The sequence below is a fragment of the Onychostoma macrolepis genome, chromosome 19, assembly GCF_012432095.1.
Source record: "Onychostoma macrolepis isolate SWU-2019 chromosome 19, ASM1243209v1, whole genome shotgun sequence".
NCBI classification, from domain to species: Eukaryota; Metazoa; Chordata; class Actinopteri; order Cypriniformes; family Cyprinidae; genus Onychostoma; species Onychostoma macrolepis.
Genome location: NC_081173.1, coordinates 32,658,281 through 32,665,994, shown reverse-complemented (window position 1 = coordinate 32,665,994; position 7,714 = coordinate 32,658,281). Strand labels below are relative to the sequence as shown.

The following is a 7,714-nucleotide window of genomic DNA, read 5'->3' as shown; positions in this document are numbered from 1 at the left end:
TCTCTGGTCTTCACCGAACTTGTCCCTATGTCCTACATAGAACTACACAGAGACTTTCTTTTTCATATGCACATAAAACCATCCTAAAGGGACATTGCTAGGCATAACACTATATTATGTATGTAACCCACACATTAGACAATCATGTTTTAAGCACATATTATGTATGTCTTTTTAATAACTATTGAACGATTTTAGGGGTTATTCGTGTTTGGTATGTATGAGTTTGACAACGTTTCTTCCAATTGATTCTTTGTCAAATGTATCATATTCTGGTTATAGAAATCACATCCAAAAGTATACTTTGCAAGAGTGTGTAAAATTCAGACCATGTGACTGATAACATGCTGATTTATGATGGAAGGAACAACCCTAGCTAAGATAATAGCCTATCTAATTGGTCAAGACACCAGATGGGATGTGTCCAGAAGCCGAGTTTAAAAACTCAGGACACCATCAAATCTGCCTTCTCGTCTCTCTTCTTCTTTTTGCTGCTGCGTTTTGACGCTGTTTTTTTTAGCGCTCTTTGAGCGTGCTCTGGCCTACAGGCTAGTTGCTACTTAACACCACGATGAGAAGAAAAACCACCTAGTCTCGTTATATCCTTTCTTTCTTTTATTTGAGTTTATTTTCCGTTGCGAGTTTGGTGTTCTCAGTTTAAGTTTTGCCGCCCCGCCTTGTCTCCGAGTTCAACTCGAGCCTGTGACCGCCTCAAAACTTCAACCAGACCAACTCCGCATCCTCAGCCAACGCCCAAGACATCCCTTCAAAGACTACTGAACTTCCAGCCAATCGGCAACTCGGGAAAACCCCTTTCCTGCAACGACGACGACGACAAAAGGGAATCCCTGTAACACAAAGGCAACGCAAGCAAGTAACCTTCAGGTCTAACGGAGTTGGTGCCTTTAATATAAATTTTAGCCTCATTGAGAAACTCAATGTGAGGGTTAATTAAGTGATTGATGGTTGTTCAGGTTGATGCAATAGAACATATTGCTATAAACTTGGGATTTCACATTCTCATTCTCTAAACTCATCCTTTCTCTCTTTCTGCAACGTGTGAATGTGTGTGTTCATGTGTTAGATTAGTTTATATCTTAGGTTTATATAAATAAAGTCTTATTTATATTGAAAAGAGAAGTATCTTGTGTTTTGTGCTTACAAGTTAATGTCTTAATCTGCCGATCTTGTTACTGTGCTTATTAATAGTGTTTTCACTATATTTTGGGTTTTAATATCCAGTGCAGAATTAACATTATATGGCTCGTTCAGTGAATCGCTGCCGACTCAGTGATCAGCCGCAAAACAGTGATTCTATTCAAATTCCCTATAAAATCACAAATGATTCCCTTTGAGCTAAATTAAATTATTTATGTATCAAACCCTACAACTGCTACAGTATGCAGCATAAATAGAGTTGTGCAGATACAGTCAAATTCTTTAAGAAAAGTTTGCTTTTATTACACTACTGTAAAGTGATCCTACAGTAGATGAAAAGCACTAGAAGAGAAAAGTACAAAAACCAAAAAACAGAATATACAGTAAACACACATTGGAATATACTGTCAGTTTCTGTACAGCAATAAATAAATAAATAAATAGCTTGAATGAATGATGATGCATTTATATAACGCATTATTGTGTACACCCAAAGCGCTTTACAATCAAATGGGGGGGGGGGGTCTCTCCTCAAACCACCACCAGTGTTGTAGCATCCACTTGGATGATGCGACGGCAGCCACAGTACAACGGCGCCAGTGCGCTCACCACACACCAGCAACAGGTGGAGAGGAGAGAGTGATGGAGCCAATTCAATGAATGTGGATTATTGGGAGGCCATGATTAAATAAGGGCCAGTGGAGGGAATGTGGCCAGGACACCGGGGTTACACCCCTACTCTTTATGAGAAGTGCCATGGGATTTTTAATAACCACAGAGAGTCAGGACCTCGGTTTAAGGTCTCATCCGAAGGAAGGTGCTTTTGACAGTATAGTGCCCTCATCACTATACTGGGGTATTAGGACCCACACAGACCACAGGGTGAGCGCCCCCTGCTGGCCTCACTAACACCTCTTCCAACAGCAACCTAGTTTTCCCAGGAGTCTCCCATCCAGCTACTGACCAGCTCAACCCTGCTTAGCTTCAGTGGGCGACCAGTCTTGGACTGCAGGGTGATATGGCTGTGGCTGAGAGCTTCTGCATCCTCTGCCAAGTTGCATTGCAGTATTGGTAATATCCTTATTTGTTATACTATAACAGTTTCTTAGTCTTCTGAGAAAATACTTTCTCTGCCTCCCCTAGACAGTCGACACTAAGTTCTGCACAAATACATGCAATAAGTACTTGGCTACATATCAATTCAACAGTTATGAGTTTGAGGGTGTGTGCTACAGTATTTACAGTACAAAGAACAGTGAAAGTTCTCTCATCTGAAGTACTGCTACTATGTACTGTAATTGTAATGCGTAAGTAGATTATCCTGCAGGCAGCTTTCCTTATGATAATTTCTGCACAAGAACATGCTCAACTACACTGAACAAAATTATGAACACAACACTTTTGTTTTTGCCCCCATTTTTCATGAGCTGAACTCAAAGATCTAAGACTTTTTCTATGTACACAAAAGGCCTATTTCTCTCAAATATTGTTCACAAATCTGTGTTAGTGAGCACTTCTCCTTTGCCGAGATAAACATCCACCTCACAGGTGTGGCATATCAAGATGCTGATTAGACAGCATGATTATTGCACAGGTGTGCCTTAGACTGGCCACAATAAAAGGCAGCTCTAAAATGTGCAGTTTTATCACACAGCACAATGCCACAGATGTTGCAGGTTTTGAGGGAGCATGCAATTGGCACGCTGACTGCAGGAATGTCCACCAGAGCTGTTGCCCGTGAATTGAATGTTCATTTCTCTACCATTAGCCGTCTCCAAAGGCGTTTCAGAGAATTTGACAGTACATCCAACCGGCCTCACGACCGCAGACCACGTGTAACCACACCAGCCCAGGACCTCCACATCCAGCATCTTCACCTCCAGGATCGTCTGAGACCAGCCACCTGGACAGCTGCTGCAACAATCAGTTTGCATAACCAAAGAATTTCTGCACAAACTGTCAGAAACCGTCTCAGGGAAGCTCATCTGCATGCTCGTTGTCCTCATCGGGGTCTCGACCTGACTGCAGTTCGTCGTCGTAACCGACTCGAGTGGGCAAATGCTCACATTCGATGGCGTCTGGCACTTTGGAGAGGTGTTCTCTTCACGGCTGAATCCCGGTTTTCACTGTACAGGGCAGATGGCAGACAGCGTGTATGGCATCGTGTGGGTGAGCGGTTTGCTAATGTCAACGTTGTGGATCGAGTGGCCCATGGTGGCGGTGGGGTTATGGTATGGGCAGGCGTATGTTATGGACAACGACCACAGGTGCATTTTATTGATGGCATTTTGAATGCACAGAGATACCGTGACGAGATCCTGAGGCCCATTGTTGTGTCATTCATTCACGACCATCACCTCATGTTGCAGCATGATAATGCACGGCCCCATGTTGCAAGGATCTGTACACAATTCCTGGAAGCTGAAAACATCCCAGTTCTTGCATGGCCAGCATACTCAACGGACATGTCACCTATTGAGCTTGTTTGGGATGCTCTGGATCGGCGTATACGACAGCGTGTTCCAGTTCCTGCCAATATCCAGCAACTTCACACAGCCATTGAAGAGGAGTGGACCAACATTCCACAGGCCACAATCAACAACCTGATCAACTCTGTGCGAAGGAGATGTGTTGCAATGCGTGAGACAAATGGTGGTCACACCAGATACTGATTGGTTTTCGGCTCATGAAAAATGGAGGCAAAAACAAGTGTTGTGTTTTATAATTTTGTTCAGAGTATAATGCTTTATATTTCATCAGCAGCAAATGACCTTTGACCTCATCCCCTTCATTTTTCTTTTCTCCTCCTATTCCTCTTTGTATCCCATTACTAAGATTCATTTTCCAAAACACAATAAGCTGTGGTCTTGTTCATATCATCCTGTGATTCTGACTGCCATCAGTTCATCAGTGTCATCAGTTTTGCTACTGAATCTTCTCACCGGGATTAGTGTGTTCTGTTTGTGTTCATTTTGTGATTCGTGAGGTAGTTATATTGTGTGTTTGTGTATTCTGAATGAGAACATGGTTAAGCCTGTGCAAAATGATGCTGTTCTTGTGTAGAGTTTTACAGAAAACACTGAGCAAATTGGAGCATGTGTGAAAACAGGTGAAATGTGTTAAAAGTTTGGAGAAACATGTCTTTGTTTCAAGAACTGTATGAATGGTTTGGAAAATTGTGCCAAATGAATCAGTTATAGTGTGTTAGCAATCGAGAAAAAACTGTTAGAAAACAAACATAAATCAACATCAAGATAGAACCAAATTGACATAAAATATAAATCAAACCAAATATATAGAGCAACATCATAATTATAGAAAAGGTCGAAGGTTCTTTAAAAAAAACATCTCTTTCTTACCTTTTTATAATCTGAAGTACCTTCTTTCACCACAAAGAACCTTTTGTGAAACAGAAAGGTTCTTCAGATGTTAAAGGTTCTTTCTGGAACCATTTAAACAAAAAGATTCTTCTATGGCATCGTGACGCACCTTTATTTTTAAGAGTGTAGCCAAGTCCACAAGGACAACGCAACATGTAAAATAGTACATAGTTTCTCGAATCTTAAACATTTTTCGCATAGAGGGAAGATGAAAAGTTTGTGTTTTATATGTAAAATTACATTGTTGATAGCATCCGCACTTAAAATCACCCCAAGTTATGTTACTCAAACAATGTGCTGGTTGTGCAACGCACAGATCTGCCCCTGACCAGCATGTTACACAAATTAGGGGATGTATTAAGTGGTTTAACAAAAATCGATTGCAACTTGGTGTCGCTCTCAACAATGTACCTGTATTTCTGAATGATACCTACAATGTTTCTTGCCAATGGAGAATAACGAATAAAACAATTAACACAATGTTCTTTGCATTTAGATCTCTTAACCAGGTAATCTTGTTGGGAGGAATATCCAGACGAAGAAGAACTTCATCGATTTTTCCATGAATGCAATCAACGTAATAATGAGCTTAAACAAGATATCATTTCCTCCAAAAAGATCAAGTCTGAGAGAGATGCAACAGATTATGCCAATGGAAGAGTGTAGCAATGGAGATCAGACAATATTCACAACTCTTTGCCTCCATGCCCTGAAGGTCGGATCCGCATCCATCACGCTGGAAGGGGAAAAAGAACTCCACCATACAGTTGTCGTCTTCATTGGAACTAGATTCAGATTCTAGCTCTTGGTCCCAGTCTATTTTTTTGGAAGGAGGACATCAGGCAGAGACTTCTCATCATGTAAAAAAATGCAGCAGGGGGAAAAGGAGCTCCTGTAAGAAGCCACTACATGACGCGCAGGTATATTTTTATATACCTATTTATTGCCAGGTATGTTGACACATACGAGGAATTTGTTTTCGTGACAGAAGCTTCCAGAGTGTGACAGAATGACAAAAACACAGATAATAAAAGAATAAAATAGAACAAGTAAATGGGGAATAACAATATACAAATTGACAATTGTATGTACAGGTATGTTATGTGAAAAATCGAAATGTAAACTAAGTATGTGTGTTAGATAAACAAGTGTATAAATAGTGTTGTGTGTTCCACAATTATTGTCAAGTGTTCATAAGATGGATTGACATGTTGACATACATACATTTTTCCGGAACTTAAAACTTGAAGAATTTAAGGGTTGCAGAAATGTAGATCTTGGTGCTCAGACGCCATCGAGTTGTACACTTGAGGGTGACAAAGATGTGATAGAATCAGTTAAAACCCCATTTAGGGGTAAGTCTACATTCTCTACAAGTCTCCCTCTAATAATAGGAATGAATAGGAGAGGTGGTGCAGTGTCAATACTGTTACCATTTTTTATTTAATATAATCAATATCTACAAGTAAAATCTTTAAAAGTGTACAACGTGCTTTTGTGAACTTGACTATTAGCAAATTAGTTTGAAATTGTCAAACCGGTTACTGTTATCCCTGTTACTTTTCAGGGTAACAGGTTTTGACATTTTGGTAACAGGAATGAAATATATTAGGTGTCACCCTGTTTTTAAAGTTTGTCTGTGCAAACATGTTTAAAGGTCACCCTGGGTGTATTTAAGCTAATGCCTATATCATTCTGTGGCATATGAGCATGAGTCATATTTTAGTTAGTTTTATTGGTATTGTTACTATTACTGTTGTTGTTAATGATCAGGATATGATGATCAGTCTCAAAACTTTATTTTTTCTTTCCATAACTCATTGTTAATAATGCATCCATGCAAATTCAGTTACATACAAGAGCAGCAAGGTGACTGCAGACCTTCACCCCAGTCTTGCAATGTTAAAAAAAGTCAAGATCTTGGTCTGGTTTCAGATGATCAAAGAAAGAGCGGGATCTGATCATCTTTCTTGCCTAATAATTGAAACAGATCAGTCTATTTGAAGTTCTGTGAGGGGACAAACAGATGGACTCATTATCTAATTACAATACCCGTAAAACATTAGATCTCTTAGAAATGTAATGTGCTAAATCAACTATGAACTGACTTAAACTGAAACAATTGACTGTTTACTATTGTCATACAACTATGCTAAGTAAGTGCAAAACAATATAATGCAATATAAAGTTGTAAAACTGTACAGTGCTGAAGAATGTGTGTGCTGTCATCCCTGCCAGTCCTGTGACTATGACGTCAATCCTGTTACTGTCATTAATTTCATTAAACAAAAATTATATTTGGTACTGCCTTCCAGGTTTTTCCATTTTAACTTCAACTATATTTTATTTTGGACAAAGCCCTTTTTTAATGTCTCTCTTGTGTAGTGAACAACATTGCATTGACAGCTAATGGAACGTAACTCTGTGCCCTCCCCACTGCACGCAGTCTGCATGACCAGTGGAAGACGTCTCTACCGCCGGACTGATCACCCGCCTGTGGAACGTAATTATAAACTTACCAAACCTCTTTCCTAAAGACCTTGGCTTAGTTTATACCTGCAGCCTATGTTTTTCTAACCTGCTTAAATAACATTTACTTTGGGTCAGCATTACGAATAATAGCTATATTATTTGTTCAGAGATAAATAAGCAGTTATTTATCGTTAATTCCACCAGAGCCATTAAGTGGTTCCCATAAGCAACATTTCCATAGAAATCTCTTCCATTGCTACATTCAGCTCAACAGCATTGCATTCAGCCGTTCTGTGTTCGTTCCATTTATTGGTTTCTGCGATTTACTCAGTATCTTCCTTCATATTTAGTTGTCTATTATTCTCTATTAGCAGTGCATATTCACTTATTGATATCATCACTAGTTGTTGTATTTACTCTTACATATCTATTGTTAATACATTTAATTTAATTTAGGGTAGTCGTGGCCTAATGGTCAGGCTTGTAACCTGAAGGTTGCCGGTTTGATTCTCGCGCCGGCAGGAATTGAAGGTGGGGATTGTGAAAGAACAGCACTCTCTCCACCTTTGATACCATGACTGTTCACTGTGTGTGTGTGTGTGTGTGTGTGTGTGTGTGTGTGTGTGTGTGTCACTGTGTGTGTGTGTGTGTGTGTGTGTGTGTGTGTGTGTTCACTGTGTGTGTGTGTGTGTGTGTGTTCACTG

The 7,714-nt window shown here is 39.8% G+C and overlaps 1 long non-coding RNA gene across 1 annotated transcript in view; it reads right to left on the bottom strand.

Annotated features, from left to right (window-relative positions):
* Positions 1–4,669: 4,669 nt before the first annotated feature.
* The window catches only part of LOC131526334 (uncharacterized), a 10,064-nt gene continuing 7,019 nt past the window's right edge, over positions 4,670–7,714 (bottom strand). Inside the window, exons 2-3 of the long non-coding RNA XR_009267427.1 lie at positions 5,763–5,844; positions 4,670–5,387 (exon numbers count right to left, since the gene is read on the bottom strand). This is a non-coding gene — a long non-coding RNA (uncharacterized LOC131526334). The remainder of the gene's footprint in view (positions 5,388–5,762; positions 5,845–7,714) is intronic.